The following is a 17,058-nucleotide window of genomic DNA, read 5'->3' on the forward strand; positions in this document are numbered from 1 at the left end:
CCTATTGAGTCCACTACAGTAAACAAGTTATTAGTTTTGACATAACCAGTGGTTTATTTGAACGTATACAGCTGCTTTTTGTGATACATTCTGTTTATGCCACATGTGATTTCTCTTACATAATTACTGTGAAACACAGCAAGGCTACATACTGTACCATCTCCCTCGGGGATAAGCAGTGTGGATGTGGTACCAGGAGAAACTGTCCTTTTGAGTTTTTCTGCTGGTTGGTTTGGGGTTTTCTTGGGTGCATGGAAGAGAGGGTAGTTTTGTTTTTAGCTGAGCATAGGCTGTCAATTGAATGGATGGGTTGTTCTGAAAGGCATTTATACAGGAGTTTTGTTTTGAATCAGGAGGGCTGTATGTGCAAGCATGTAAAATGAGTAACTGGTTAAGTGTTCCTCAAGATCAAAATCCTTTGTATTGGAATGCAAAGCATAGTATACACATTTGAAATTCCTTAAGGAAAAATATCTTTTGTATTATTCGTTCATATGTGTTTATTAATTCTCTAGTTTTGCTTTTGGAAGAAACAGGCCTGCCCGTTTAAGAGATGGCCGATACCCCTTTATCAGTGGTACAGCTCTGTACTCAAGCTGATTCCCACCCCGGCCCCTTCTCCCTCCCCCTGTAGATGGTTTCTGTTGTCATCTAGGAGTTGAAGAGCCAGATTCTCAGCTGGTGCACATCAGCACTGCTATCCTGAAATAAATAGGCATAACTTCACTGGAGTCACTGAAACCTAAGCTCAGACACGGGGGTTTTGCCGTCCTTGAGTGCAGTGCTTTAAGGCTTATGATACACACTTCTGTGATACTTTGTTATGGTATAAACAAACACCATGCTTCTGATTCGAATTATAATTTCATTCACTCAGTCATCAATAGAGCTCTGCTTATTTATCCCAGCTGAGAGGATAGCCCAAAGGCTTTTCATGTTGTATGATAAAGTCATGGGCTGTGATTCCAACCGCCCTCTGCACTCCCCCCCATATAAACAAGGAGGAGACCCTACTACTGCTGGTGCAATTACTTAGATGTGAAACAGTTGTTCAGAGACTTTTGGATTCAAATCAGTGCCACGATGTTTGTTTATTCTGTAGAGAAGTGATGTGTCTGCTACGGCTTTAGTCAGTTCACAAAGAAAGCAAGAGTCTGAATTTAGGTATCGGCAGGAAGAGTTGGGCAGAGATTTGGGAGTAATTAAAGGATGGAACACCTACCAAAAATGTAGAATTGAATGTTTCCTGTAAACTGTGTGTGCAGCCACAACACACTTTGATTCTGAGTCTCATTTAAACTCAGGATGGAATCCAGCTGCAAAGCCTGGATCTAGATCTGAATTTCCACAAGTTCAAGGTTGTTGTGATCAGCAGAGTTTATTTGGTTTCATATCTAATTTAAATGCAGAACTTTTAAGGTAACTTCAATCAGATGTTCTTGGGATCCACTGGAATAATAGTGCAATAAAAGCTGAAATTAAACATATCTGGTATTGTGTAGGGATTTTATTAGTATTCCAGTTTAAGGTTAAAATAGTGCTCTCATGCAGTCAGCCTATGTTAATAAATTAAAGCAGGGGAGTTTGCAAATGATTTAAAATCATGGCTTACACATTTTTCCAAAGCAAAAGAAGAGAAGCACAGAAAGTTCATCTGAATTCTTAAGGCAGTGCATGTGGTGAACATTACTTTTCTTTTTTTTTTTTTTTGTATTAAGGTTGGCTAATGCTTTCTTTTTCTTCACAAATACCGTACTGGTAACTGAAGATATCTTCCACATGTGTACAACATCAGGGATAGAAACATCAGTGATACAAGGACCTTCTTTAGGTGTGGTGCATAGTAGCAAGGAAACATAACTGTATGTGTATTCCAATCTCCACAGTGGCATGCTCTTCTGAAACTGCAAATCACTTCAAATGAAGGAACGCGGCCTGGCAAGAATTGGGAGCTGGAGGAAGAAAAGAATGCAGTATTTACTTAAAATCAAAATATAACCTGAAAAAAAAAAACAAACAACCCAGTTCTTGCTTCTAAGTTTAACCTGTAATATTTCATTCACTATGCTGTCTTGATCAAAATCAGCTATAGAAATGGGATAGCTATCAGTTGTCACAATTTTTGTCAACAAGAAACAAAAATATCAATAATTCCCTTATTCTCTTTTGTTACCTGTTTTCTTCAGCTCAGCCAGGTTAGTGGTTACCTAGGGAATGTCAGCAATGATAATTCTGATAGAAACTGTCTCATGTTTTTTTTGCTGGTGAGAATACATTTGGTAAGAAGCTGCCAGGTAAAGGAGAGAAAGCTGAGAGGTCAACAAATGTCCAAAGGCTGCCTCGAGGACTCAGGTTTGGGAGTGCTGTGTTCTTGGCACGGCTGGAACGCCCTGCCCAACTCCGTGGGCTAGCCTCATGTTGCCTGGCTGCATGGCTTGCAGGCTACGGATGGGAGGCTGTCTCCTGCCTGGAAGAAGATCTCCAGGGAAAGCATCTTTACTCAGGGCAGAGAAGTGGGGAAACAGAACAATTTTTAGAGCAATGGGAGCCCACCTGTGAAAGTACTCCAGGACCCTCTTAAGACATTCAAAGTGAGCAGGATGGCTACAGCTTCTGGGTGCTCTGGTTTTTAGGCAGCGCAGCAGCTGGGGGTGGGTGGTTGCTGAAGGAGGCTTGCAAGGTTCAGCTAATTGCAGTTTACCTGGTGTAATGTTATCAGTGAGCTGATGGTGCTGTTCTGGCTTTTATTAAAGGAAATTCCTCCATTTGGTTATTTTCAGAAGTTTGAAATGCAGAAGTCAGACTAGATGTGATCTCAGACCAAGTGAGGGTGTCTCTGGGCAGTTTAAGAACATACTTTTGAGGAGCTCATTTACCCTGAGCTCATGTTTGTCCCACTAGAGCTGAAGCACCTGGTACATAGGACTGCACAATTCCAAACTGATATCCACCTGTGATCTATTGCCTCTTTGATCATCAATTTGTAAGACTTGACACCCATTGCTTTTCCCTCTTCACTCCCTTCTTTTGATTGAAAAACGTGCAGGAGATGACTTACTGCTTTGCCACATAAAACCCTGTCACTCCCTTGTGGCACTCAGTTCTTCCAATTTCTCCCACATTGGTGATTTGCTGCTGTAGTTGCACTGGTTTCTGCAGCGCTAGACCTGCTTATACTTGTGTAACAGAACAAACGGGATCCACAGACTTTTAGAGCCTTTAAATGATCACATGATACCCAGAGATGCAGCAATGACTCCAGTGGTCTCCTCTCTGCTTTCCCCAGTCAAGGTCAAAACTGCCACCATTAAGAGCCCACCCTCCTCCAAAAAAAAAAAAAAAAAAAAAGCCACGTGAAGCACTCTGGTACTCTTGGTTTTGTGCTCTTTCTTCAAGTTATCTCAAAGAAAAGGCATTGAGGTCTCTCAAATGTGTATATCAGGTGCTGGCAGGACTGAATCTTTCTTTGTGTATCCTGCTTAAGAAAAGAATGACAGCTGATGGATAAATCTAAAGAGGTCTGAAACAGTCATATTGACTGAACTGGATCTTTTGAAGACTTAGATAGTGAGGCTAGATTTTGCTTACTGCTTTTTGTATGAAATGAAACTATGAATCACTTCTGTTATGCCCTTTTTCCGTCTCCCTCCCAGTAACTTTCTATTTCTTGTTTGCGTTTTAGTAGCGTGGAACAGAGATCCCAAGCTTTCTGGATAGAAGGTTGTATCTTTAAGAATCCAAACTTCAGAGGACTTGCCAAATCTTGTATCAAATATGAAACTTGCAGAAAGAGCATTAAAAAAATATTTAAACTAAGCAATTAATTTCTTACCATCTGGAAACCCACAAACAATGACAAAAACAACTCAAAAAATTCATATGCCATTAATAGGCTGACTGCTTCAATACAGAATATTATGCTGCTCATAGCAACCGATTAATATATAACCAGTCATGACTGGCCTTTCAAACATATCAGAATAGACAATCCCATACGTAATGGGGAATCTCTATATTATGATTGATGTCCAAGATTTATGATGTTATAACTATTGGTTATGTTGTTTTGACAATGGGAGAATTAACGAATGAGACAGATTTGCCTGCAGTGATGAACTATATCATAAAGAAACATTAATAAAGATAAAACATTTGGAAATTCTTTATGAAAAATAACATTTTTGCTCTTTTCACAAGGAACAAAAGAAGCCAGAAACATGACAGATTTCATCGAGAGCTGTTCACAGATTAAAAGTAGTCTGATTTTTGTTTTGCTGTGCTAGACTTCACTTCTCAAACCAAAGAAGAATGAAGCAAGTTTCAAGATTATAGTTGTGTGTGGTTGGTTGTGTAGTGTGTGTGTGTGTGTTGGTTTTTTTTTTTTTCTTATGCAGTGAATGTCATCTTCCTGCTAATCCTGTTATATCATACAAGAATTGTTTGTTTCTGGGCAAGTTCTTCTGTTCAGCCTTCTGGTGTACTCAGAAGATGCCACACAGGATCCACTGTGATCTTAATGTCTGTCTGTAAAACCAGCAAGGCCTACTCACGTAACGAGCTATGGCGATAAATCAGGGAATTGGGGGCGTTCAGCACCATATAGAATTTGCAGCTGACTGTGTCTCAGTGTATGGCGGTTAGAAAGGTTGAAAGACTGCAAACAAATGCACAGGACAGTAGGAGCTGAGACTCAAAATCCTTTGAATACCGAAGGAAATGGGCTGCTCTGTAAAAGGGTACTTCTGGCCCTGATGGCTGTCATGGAGAGCTACTCAATGCAAAACTTGGAATCCTCCATTTCTGAGTACCTAAATGCTTTCACTAGCTTAATTTTCATAGTGCTTGGAACTTTCCGGATGAACTCTCTTCATGAACTTAGGGTATTCCAACTCACTAGATTATTTACCTCATGGTTTGAACACAAAAATATCTGGCAAGGAATGATAGAGAAATACTGGGTTTAAAAGTTAACATCTCAGAAGGGGAGGAACTTGGAAGTGTATAACGGTATATATTGGGCATGAACAAAAAAGGCATGGCCAGAAGACTGAAGTAAACATGAACATGAAAGTCCATCTTTACCTGGCAAAAACTTGATACTGGTGTCAAGGATATTTTTTTAATCTATTTTTCTCTCATCCCTTTTCCGATGCTACTTTTGTGCTATGCTTCTCCAGAGTAAGGTTTATAAACCAGTTTAGCTGGGTGTCCTGGCTTTTGGCTGTGAGAGTCAATTTTCACCAGAAGCTGGCAGGGGACACAGCCAGGACAGCTGACCCAAACTAGCCAAAGGGGTATTCCATACCATATGACGTCATGCTCAGTATATAAAGGGGGAAGCTGGCCAGGGAGGAGTTGCTGCTCTGGGACTAGCTGGGCATTGGGTTTGGGCAGTGAGCAAATTGCATCATGTATCAACTGCTTTGTATATTCTTTTGTAACTATTGCTGTTGTTATTTTCCTCTTCCTTTGCTGACACAGTAAACTGTCCTTATCCCAACCCACGAGTTTTCACTTTTTCTTCTGATTCTCCTCCCCATCCAGCCGGGGACGGGAACGACTGAGCAAGCAGGCACGTGGTGCTCAGCTGGCGGCTGGGGCTACACCACGACACTGGGCTGTGCCATTGAAGAAGCCTATAGAAAATGGATGTCCTGTTGAGGGTCAGGGAAAGACAGATGATTTTATCCCTTAAACTCTCTATTGAGTCTTTCCACTTAACTTTTATAATCTAAAAAATAGACACTGGTTACAGAAACATCTGTTTCTTCAGAAACATTAGGTAGCTGAGCATGTGAAGAAAGGCTTCTCTATATTGCCGGTGAGATGAAAAGTCAATCTATTTGTCTTCTCTTTTGTTAGCTTTTATCTTGGGTTTCTGCTATTCTAATCTTAAAAGTCAGATCCAAAGGAATTAATTTAGATGCCTAAACTGGGAACACCATTCCTGCAGATCCTGATTCCAGCACATCATTTCCCAGGTGTCCGGAGCAAATAAGACCTCAGCTTTTGACCCCCCAATTCCCCACAAGCCTGAAGTTCTGCTGCTCCCCATGCCCTGGAGCACCTTGGTTGTACCACCATCACCTTGTCACCTTGTTCAGGCTTTTTTCCTGGCTAGGATCCAGAAGTCAGGGAAACTTCTTTGTGGGGTTTCAACTATATGTTAATCTAAAAGCAAAACCTACATATGGTGAGTCAATCAATCTCTACTTGAAGTGCAGTGATAACAACTTTTTTCTTTATAGAACACATATGGGAGGAGAGTGAGTTGCTGTCCCCCTCTTATAAAATTACATTTTGGTAATTGCATTTCGTATGAAGGATAGATTTAGATTGACTGAAGACGTCTGAAATAATACTGTGGTGCTCGTTCTTGTTCCCACTTTCTGGCCCATGAAGCTTGAGTTCGTTCTTTCTGCATCAGAATGACCGTGACAGATGAGAGTGGAGACTGTTAATTGTGCCCACAGGTTTGGACTCCCACTTGTGTCTTTCTGATCCCAAGAAAGTGCTGTAACCACCTGCCTTTCCATGCAAGTGTATCGAGAGAGGGCTCTGTGTCTTCTGTACTTCAGAAGAATTCTCTACATCTATTTATTGGGAAAGCACTTGAACCACTTACATTTAAGGCTTTGGATTGTAAGTAGGTGGAGACACTGTTATGTCCTTAATGAAGGCTCATGCTTCAGGGTAGGAAAAAAAAAATGCATATAGTTCTCCCCAGTTTGCTCCTGCTGCAGTAGGTGACTGTTCAGTCTGGAGGTGGTTTCAAATGCACCTTCTGAGGTGGATAGCTCCTTCAGTGAATGACAGAGAGCTGATGCCCCTAAATAAGGATTTCAAATTTCTTCCCTCGGAACAGTTAAGCTGTGCAACACATGGTTGCAGCACCTGCTTGGTGCTTTTGTGAGCTCAACAGCATTTCATGCTATGGACTTTTTAGCTTTGCAGTGTTGGTAAAACCTGCTTTATGTTCCAGTATGCATCACTGACTACAGCTCTTGCTGCTGGGCACTGTTGGGTTACTGCTAACAGTAAACATCCCACTAGGATTCTGCCTTACTATCTACTACATCTCCTGCTAAGTAATAGTCTGTATGTAAGAAAAAAGTCAGCTTTACACCTGAACAAATCGGATATACAACTGAGTTGCTTCTCCTTGATTGAGAGCATCTATGTAACTATGTCTATACTCTTAGATAAAAATAAATAAAAAATACAGCTGCATTTCATTTCAAATTGAAGTCTTTTATAAAGCTAGATAGGGATTTTCAAGAGCATTTGGCAATTGGCTTAACTTAGATTCCTGTGAAATAATTGGTAAGTGATGTCTAGAGGCAATGAGTTAAGCTATTGCTGACTGCACTAGAAAAATCCCACTCATGATTTCTCAATTTATTTCTTGGAAGATATGACAGCAAGGTATCTCTCGTAGGTTGTAGTATATGGATTGTCACGCAGTGCTTAGAAACTGTAGTGCCTGTCTTTCTAAATTAAGTGGTTAATATCCTCCCTTGAACATCAGTGGTAGGGCTAAATCACTTCGAAGAACTACATATAAGACTTTTTAGAGCTGAGATTAGCCTAAAACATTTAAGTTGCTAATTTCTGCTGCTAACAGTACTGAATTTCATGGGGCAATCAAAAATACAAATGCGTGTGCTGACTTTTTGCAAAGTTCTCTTCAGATTCAGTATATAGCAACCACACTCTGCCTTGCTTTGGAGAAAACGTAGTCTGAGTACACAAGAACAAAAGTACACTGCAAATATTTTGGTTTGTGCAGCATAAGATTGCCTTCAAATGTTATGTGGGGAAAAAAACCCCATCAACCAAAAAACTCAACCCCAAACACAAACAAATGTTAAATCAAAAAAGGAAAACACTGGAGTATAGAAGCACAGCTATACCTGGGACTTAAAAACTGAGGTACTGTCTCTTGTGTTTTACTCTAGTGTGGTCTTTGGCAAGAAAATTAATTTTAATGCCTTGGTTTACCTGTGTCAGAGGTGCAGTGGGAAAACAAATATCTTACAAGTATTGTTAGATTAGTTGTCTCAGAAGAATAGTTCACCAACACTTGCACGATACTAGAGGAACAGATGTTGATGTTCACTGGGACTTCTCAGCATGAGATTTGTATATGTGGAAGAATCTAAGTCTGTTTTGAAGTCAGAGGCAGGTTTTTAGTTATTGCTGTAACAGGACTATTTTTAGAATCGTATTGGGCTGCATTTGTTTGCTGTGATCCCCTCCTGCCTTGTTACCATAGTCCATCTGCTCCAGTAAACTTCTAAGTTAAAAACCTTCCCAAGTGTATAAGATATTAAGATGCACACCGGGAGCACCCCGCTATTATTAATTCTGCTATCCCCAATTCTAGCAGGCGAGCTGTCCGAGGCATCTTCACCAAGTTTCTAGCTTTGTACACATCTTCATGATGGAAGCTGTTTTCTCTTTAACTACTCAACAGGACTAAATTGTCCCTGGGTCTCAGATGAGGTAACTAGATACCTCGTTTCATACAAAATGGTTTTGTACTTCAAGCTATAACTTCTGATTAAAGTTTTTAAAAGATTGTCCCGGACGGAATTGCTGTTAGGGCCAAAGGCTGTCTCCCTGCATTGACACCAGAGGATGCTGAAGTAGGGCATCATACAGGAGTTGTGGAATATGCCAGTGATGTGTTCCCAGTGGTACAGCCGGGAAAGCTTGCTGCATCCATACAGCTTCAGTTGCATTCCTTAAGACTTAAGCTTTACTTCTCAGAGTTAAAGAGTTTAGCATAAATTCACCATGTAAATCCCAGCTCGCTATTCCTGATTAATCTGGAACCTGAGGAGAGCATTATCTCTGGTGGTTTTTTATCCCTTTAATAGCATGCTTGCTGGGCTTTTTGTCTTGCCACCTGATTAGCCAGAGATACACCAGATCCTTTAGAGAGAAATCTCATCTCGCAGTTCAGAGGTTCCTGAAGTCATTCTGCCTGAACTATTTCTGTGACAAATCTGCTAATTTCACAAGTAGAAAAGCCATATCTAATAGACAGTTCACTACAGGTTCTAATAGTCCAATTCTCGTCTTCCTATTTTACACGTTATGCTAGAAGCAGAAGTCCTCCTGGCCACCTTTGGTATGAACTGCATCTTTGTAACTCCATCATACTCAGACCATGCAATCAATGACAGTCTTCTGAATCTGGAGGTATCATGTGAACAGACTTTCTGATGAAACTACCAGGCTGTGTCTGTCTTTGTCTCCTAGTGTTCCTGGCATATTTTTTTTTTCCTTCTTGCAGTACATTTTTTTCCTTCTTTCTTTCCTTTGCATAATTGGGAGATTAAGAGCATTCACAACCCACAACAAATAAGCCAAGCAAAAATATCCAACCCCCAAACCAAGCACACTTAAAATCCCTCAGTGGCGCAGCTGACAGGGCAGTAAAGCATCGTTGTATTGCTATTTTATTATAGCTATATTCATCAGTAGGTTCAAATGTTTGTCTTAGAGTTTAAGTGGTTAGTTCATTGTAAGGAAGAGTGAAATATGGAAACGGGTTGATAAAGTGCATTACAAGACAGTTGCATTTCCCTTCATGCCTTGGTTCAGGTCAGCCATGCTTTAGCCCGTGGAGATGCATCTTGTTTAGCTTTCATAAGTTTAGAAATATGGAAGAATGGCTGGTCTGTCTCTCGCACGCAGCCCAGCATCAGCACTCGTTCACTTATTTGAAAATTGTTCAGCATTTTTGTGATCTGATGAGATTTACGTTTTGAGCTGGTTCAGTGGCTCAAGACACGTATTTTAAAACACGAACAAAACAATGTTATAGTATGCTGTATATCAGCCAGTGAACAATTCTGGAACAAATCAGTTACATCTCTGAAAGCTGTGGTGGGTTTTTTCTTTTTTTTTTTTTTTCTTTTGACTGAATTCAAATAGTACTTTACGCTCCCTTTTCACTAAATAAACAATGGCACACGGGTAATTTTATCAGCTTGAAGATATCTCTTATTTCATGACAAACCTGTGTACCTTCAGTGCGCTCATCTGCCATACTGCACACTTTGTGCCACTCAGATACATCTAAAACTTGCTAATATTCTTGCGGTATCTGTATCACGGTATTTTTGGCACAGGCTATATACAAAGAAGAGAAATCTATCAGCTCTGTTTTCCTTCTCCGAGTATTGACTTTTATATTGCATCATCAGGACTTTAATAATTGTAAATCGGCAAATATAAAAATGTTTTTAAGTTGCTGAAGGAGGGCTGATTTACAGAACAGGAGGAGACCTGGCTCCACGACTGGAGCAGATAAACAGAATCAAGGGTGTTTCTGACAAAGGTATTATTCCAGTCATGTGGGTGAATGGAACTTTCCAAAGTGAGAACAATGCAGAAAGATTAAACAAACTAGACAATGAAACAGTTACTTAAAAATATCTTCATTTTTAGCACATTGGCAAATGGAATGCATCTAGCTAAGTATACGAGTCTCACAAGCTGCCTCTCAATCTGGACCCGCGGAGCTGAGAGAAAGCACCGCAGCGTGGAGGAGCGAGACACTGAGAAATCAGAGTAAAACTGCAGACGATGGGAACACGTTGTAAAACTCCCTTCTGACACTAAGCCAGTGTGGCAAACTCCTTGTTCTGCTAAGGTCAGTACTAATCCTATTGCTGATTCAGTGCTGTAGAGCCAGATGCTAAACCCAAGTAAATCTATTGAAACAGAGTTACAGTTTGGTGGTTCTGTCACTGGACTGTCAAGGCTTGGATCCAAACCCGGGATTTCACCCTTACGATGGGTCCTTTCCTTTGTTTTCCCCTGCTCCTGGTTCACATCAGATACGCCTCGCCAAAGAATTCAGGAAAATACTTTGGTATCTTTGAAGGAAATATGAGGCCAAGAAATCAGAAAATGCTTTGCTGCCTAGCTGTTAGTATTTATAAAACCAGGAAGCCATCACTTACGGGCTTGCCATGCATGGGCCAAACAGACAGAGGAAGTCGTGTTTTAACATTGTTAGTGGATTGGTGGGAAGCACAGTAACGCGTTTGACTGGCTAACATATTTAAAAGCACAACTTGTGTACATGAGAGCTTTAAGGTGTCAGTGTTGTAACCACGCTGGCTACTGTGCCTCTAAGAACACTTTTTTTTTTTTAAAAATCCTAGACAACAAACCATGGAAAGGGAATAGGGGAGATTTAACAAATTAAATCAGATGAGAAAAACCAGTGAAAACTGTAGAAAAGAAAGAATAATGGAAAAACCTCATTAGTGACACTGGAAACAAACAAAAAAAGCAAGCATCCTAGATAGAACCAGCAGAGAACGTTGGGAGAGCGAAGTTGCTGTCGATGTAAAAGCCAACGCCTTTTACTGAATGCAACGTAGCAGAAGAAACCTTGTTCCCCTCTCTGGGTAAGAAGACATCTGTGTACTGACCCAGCAAGTTGGGGGCTTCTTGAGAGGGTCTTGCAAGCCAGGACTGGGCAAAGCGCAGCTGCCTTCCAAGTCCCTGGCGAGAGTGAGGTTTCCATCTGTTGTCCTTCAGTAGGTTGCAGGTTGCCCCTTTTCAGAGGCAGCCACTACGCTACGAGAACAACTTTGGGCAGGCTTGGCACATGAAAGAGGGAGGCTCTTCATGAAGCAAGCAGAGCTTTGGATTAGGTGCACGATTCTGAAAGGAGAAATGGACAGAAATAAACGGTGTAGGAGGGAAGAATGTAGAAAAGGTAACAAGAAGCATAGTATAGCGCATATTTTTAGGAAAATAGCATTAGAACCCAAGTGTGTATGAAAAGTTTTGAGGTGAAAAAAAGCCTATAGAGCAAGTGTGAAGCAGTTTCATTAGTGAAAGAGCACTGGGAAATGCAAAGCAATTCTGAACTCATTGTTTAAGCACAAGAACTTATTTTTCCACTTAGCGCTCACTGTACTGGCACTTGCCATCCTTGTGCCTCAGCGTGTGCAGCTGCAAAAGGGACATTGTGTAATTATTAGTAAAAGCCACTTTAACTTTTAAAAAGGATGCCCCAGACAGTAGGGATGAAACCTTACCACCTTCCCTACTTGGGAAACCTAGCTTGTTAACATGACATGACCTCAGCAGAAGACCAATAAGGCTAAATAAAATACAGTCCCTATGCAAGAATAACAGGCTAAACGCTCAGCCATCAGCATGATACTGCCAAACACGGGTGCCAGCAGATCCCTGTCTCTGATCTAACCTAGTGATGTAGTGATGTAGGCTAGGATGGGAAAGAAACCAGAAGCAGACTCGCAGCCCCTAGCATGTCTGGGGCAGAGATGAGGCAGCATGAGACAAATCCAACTGAGTCTGCTTTCTGGGCCTTCATGACAGAGCTCTTACAAACTGACCGCTTTGCATAAGTTCTTGTGCCTGAGTAACTGAAGAATGAAGGAAAAAGGTGTGCAGCTTGTAAAATGGAAATGGGGAGACTGCAAATTACACGCTGAAGGCTACCTAATAAGAAGCGATAACACACTTTCCCTCTCAATAGACTCTTCAATGTTACTTTTCCAGCTAACAAGCATCTCATCTGGGACATAATTAAAACTCCCCATTGTTGCTCAAATGTTAGATACTTAATTTTCTTTGTCTCTAGTTAGTATTAGCTTTGAGTAAGTTATCTATTTCTGGTCAAGGAGCATAAAACAGTTATGCCTGGCATTAATGGACAGGATTGTTTCAAGCTCAGTACAGCATGGATTAGGTAAATGGGAGACAAAGGTAAATCTATGACACTTCTTACCTTGCGTTCCTATGACACAACGTGGGCAACCTGGTCTAGTGGAGGGTGTCCCTGCCTGCAGCAGGGGGGTTGGAACTAGATGGTCTTTGAGGTCCCTTCCAACCCAAACCATTCTATGACTCTATGACACATCTGCTTGTCGTGCCAGAAAATGTTGTTGAGTTTCCAGGGGCTGTGGGTTGCTGGAGCACAAACAACTCGTACAACTCTTACCATCTCTGGCTGCTTACAGCAAACCTTACAGAAAGTTTGGGGTGAAGTGAAAGCACAGGAAAACTTGCGTTGACTGGAGCCTCCAACTTCTTGGCACACCAATATGAGCTCATTAGTATAGCCAAGTAACTGGGCTAGTGATAACAGAATTGTTAAGGTAATCAAGTCAACTGTGAGAATTGAGAGTTCAGATCTTCATGGCAAATGTACACCTAAGCAAAAGAACTTGTTGCTGCTGCACGCTCCACTTAGCAGGCTCTTTCCTACTATTTTGTTGAAGTAAATGTTTATTTCACAAACTGAGCTCTAAGCTGTGTGTCTCTGATTATGAAGGCCGGTGTGAGGAGTTTTATGAGCATATCCTATGATGGATGTATCCCACTAGTGTTATATTTTATTGGTGACAGCTAACCATCAAACTCATCGATGTAATAACTTGCAACATTGACTATTTTAACTTATTGACTTTGGTCGGATTACACATGTACGAAAGTTTGTGAATCACACCAAGTATTTAAGTATTTCAAAAGGGTGAGGTTAGAATTCAAACTCAACAGATCACAGGAGCAGGTTGAAGTCAGTAAGTTAAAACTCTAAAACTGCACTAGCAAGTAGTATGTGCAAGAAGGAAAACGATAATAGGATGAAACAATGATGACTTTGGGCTGAACCTGGATGTGGGCATTATAAAGGGCCCCAGACTGATTAGAAGCCACCTACTTGTTACTGAGGGCACATATTTGCAGGGATCTTGTAAGTAAGGTACTGTGTTTCTAAAACTAGAACAAAAAATAATGTAGACAAACTGGAAGAGACAAGTGTCAAGTAACAAATATGATCATAAAGTTCAAAACTTTCTACAAAAAATGTTGGAAGAGTTTGTGGTGTTTAGTTGAGAAAACAATATTCAAATATGGAAAAGGTCAGAAAAAGAAGGCAGCCACCAGATTGATTCTCCATGTTCATTTATACTTAGATGAGATGTAACAGGCTTATTATAGCAAAAAAAGATTTAGGTAAGACATTGGAAAATCTTTCTAACTAAATAAAGATGGGCAGGGAAATGGATTCCCATAATCTTTCTAAGCATCTCCATCACTGGAGTCTTTTTTAAGAACAGATTAGACAGACATTTAAGCTGATCTGTATAGACACTCTTGCCTCAAAGGAAGGATGAAATTGTGTGTCTCGAGACCCAATTGCGCCTACACTTTTTTTTTTCATGATATGTAGCCAGACTACTTTTTCTAAATGTATTTCATCATTTGCACGTAATGCAATGCTAAGCACATTAAAATGAGGCTGCTTAAAGTCTGTATGGATACAAATGGATTAAACTAATTTTTATGTTTTTCCACTCATTATGGAGCTATCATGCTGAGGCAGAATACAAAATGGAGTGTGGCATGAACGTTCATTATGGAAAAGCAAAAAAAAAAAAAAAAAAGTAAAAATTAATCCAATATATCCATTTGTAACGGAAAACATTTTCTGGTAATAAAGCTTGCATTTCCACACTACTCTTCTACTGGAAGGTTCAAAGTTCTTTCAGAAATGTTCTTAGCGCCCCTGAGGCACTTTGTGAGATGAGGCCACATCTGTGCAGCTTCTTATTGGAGACAGAAGCCCTGAAATGTCCAGCTCAAGTTCTAAAAGCTGCTGGCTCTCAGCAGAGCTGGCCCTGACCTCCTCCAGGTGCAGCTCATCCTCTCTTCTCTGTCACGCTCTCTCAGCGTCACTGTCACTTGTCAACTTGCAGAAATGTCTCTGCGCTTTCATCAACGCTTAAACACGGGGTACCATTCCATACGACAGGGATAAGTGCCAAGTTACTGCCCTTTCCTGAAGACCTCTACCAACACACCTACCAAGAGCGAACCACTAACAGGGACTTCTGTAACAGAAAGGGTAGCTGGTATTTATTAATAGCAAAAAATAATCATATGTGTATATTATATATGTTTATATATATATGAATCCCCCATTGATAGTATTAAATGAATAATATATTGCATGTTTGTGTCTTCATGCTACAGTCATATACTCTGGAAACCTGAATTTGCATAAAGTTTGTAACCTTGACTTGTTGCTTAAGCGTTTTCAAAAATAATTATTTAATATTGTTATTGTTTGACCATTTTACATGTAACGATGAATACTTGGGCCACGCAAAAAGTAATTGATGTGTGAATGAATACTTCTCCATGTTCCTATTATTTGCATTCTGCAAGTTGTCCGAGGTAAATACATTATAGTAAATCTGTCTGTTTATAGACAGTCAGCTGGACATCAGGATAAATCTGTTAAATGCCTATATAAAAGAAGGTGTTTGCCTGGGATGAGGTGGATTTACTTCATGTGAAAACTTCTTTAACTTAGCACTAATATGCCTTGTACTGCCCTGCAACCCCGCGCTTTGTGGTATTGCTGTTAGAGGCAACAGCAAAAAGTATTTACGCAATATAGGGAAAAAACCCTCCAAACTCTCTAGTAATGAGAATAACCTTAGCCAAGGATATTTCTCTGAGAATTAATAACTAGCTGGGGTTAATGGTCACTGGCTTCACCTTAGGCCCTCAATTAATCCCTGAACCTCAATTGTTATTACCTAATTGACTTAGTTTCATTTCATTTTAACATTTCAAAGTGATCTTCCTAAAATCACACTGACAGAGTAACGCGGTCTCTGTAGATGTGCACTGACATGGTTTCAATATTGTTACTTTGGCTCCATACACTTGCATTGACATTTCATTTTGTTTTGACATCGCGGTGCCACATCTATGGATCCGTGCAGATGACATGCGATTGTTCAGATTAGGTGAAAGCCTGTCCAGGAGCGAGGGCAGGCTAACATCTTACACAGGGACACGATGCCAGCTGAAAGCTACTAACCAGAATCACCATCATCACTGTGAATGATTGTTATCATCGTGAAGATGATTTGGATGTTTGCAAAGGCAAGAAACATAAAATTTCAGTTGGAATCTTGCTGGTTTTCTTAAAAAAAACCCCCAAACAAAAATCTTTTCACCTAGATCAGCTTAAAAACCTAGCCTGAAAAACGCACCAGGTAATGTGTTTAAAAAGAGTTACTTTGATATTACCATTTCATGCTGATTCGAGGCGGCAAATAAAGTATGCAAATCTTGTGTGTTCCAGTAACACAGTATCAACGCAAGTAGCTGAATAGTGTAAGATGCAACTCTAACCCAAGAAATCCTTATAAAAATAGCGCATCAAAATGAAGTCTTTTCATTATGTGGAAAAGTTTTCAAGAAGTCTTTTGAAGCTCTTTGATCCAGCTCTGAAATAATTTTGGTAGATTACTATTGTACAAAACCCATAATTTATAGTAGCTGACCTAAGCTGCTCTTTGTATAACAGCCATATATGAAACAATAGCAGGAAAGTGAAAAACACAAGGGGAACTAAAACTGCTCTGTTTATTATTTAGCTCATAATTACATCTTCCTTATTTAATCTTTTGAATCCTGGCATGTTCTTAATAATATGGGTTCAAATAATATTTACTATACACAGGAGAGTTAGTTTTGAGTAACGCATTTAGACTATCCAAACTTTGTGTAACTTGTGACCTTTCCCTAACCTAAGTGAGGTCTATTTTATACAGATCGCACTAGATAGACGATTTCTCTATAAATGGTGAAGTTGCTGCCAAGCTCCCATTGTTAGCTAGTTCATTTTTCAACAGGCACACTTCGGGTTCCTATCACACCACTGTAAAGAGCAAGCCCTTGAGGTTTCTTCTTTTGTCAACGTAATAAAATGGTTATTTCTGAATAACCTGCAAATCCACAACAAATGGCCCTTTGTGACTTAGAATAACATGATAGGAGGAATTGGGGTTTTTTGGTTTTGCTTTTTGCAGGCTGCCTCCTATTTTATTCCACAACATTAAATTAATACTCGAGTCGTGTTTGTCTTAACATATTTACAATCTCATCCTCGAAATAACAAACGCATGTTTCTAACAACTGTTATTCTTGCTCAATATTCACCGTATAACTGCAGAGGATCCCTTCAGAAGCTATCTA

At 40.1% G+C, this 17,058-nt stretch overlaps 1 protein-coding gene across 1 annotated transcript in view; it reads right to left on the minus strand.

Annotated features, from left to right (window-relative positions):
* Positions 1 to 600: 600 nt before the first annotated feature.
* CDIN1 (CDAN1 interacting nuclease 1) overlaps positions 601 to 17,058 on the minus strand; it is a 148,577-nt gene continuing 132,119 nt past the window's right edge. Inside the window, exon 12 of the mRNA XM_054827361.1 lies at positions 601 to 1,952. The gene's annotated coding sequence lies outside the window, so the exon portion shown is untranslated. The remainder of the gene's footprint in view (positions 1,953 to 17,058) is intronic.

Source organism: Grus americana, chromosome 5, assembly GCF_028858705.1.
Source record: "Grus americana isolate bGruAme1 chromosome 5, bGruAme1.mat, whole genome shotgun sequence".
NCBI lineage: Eukaryota > Metazoa > Chordata > Aves > Gruiformes > Gruidae > Grus > Grus americana.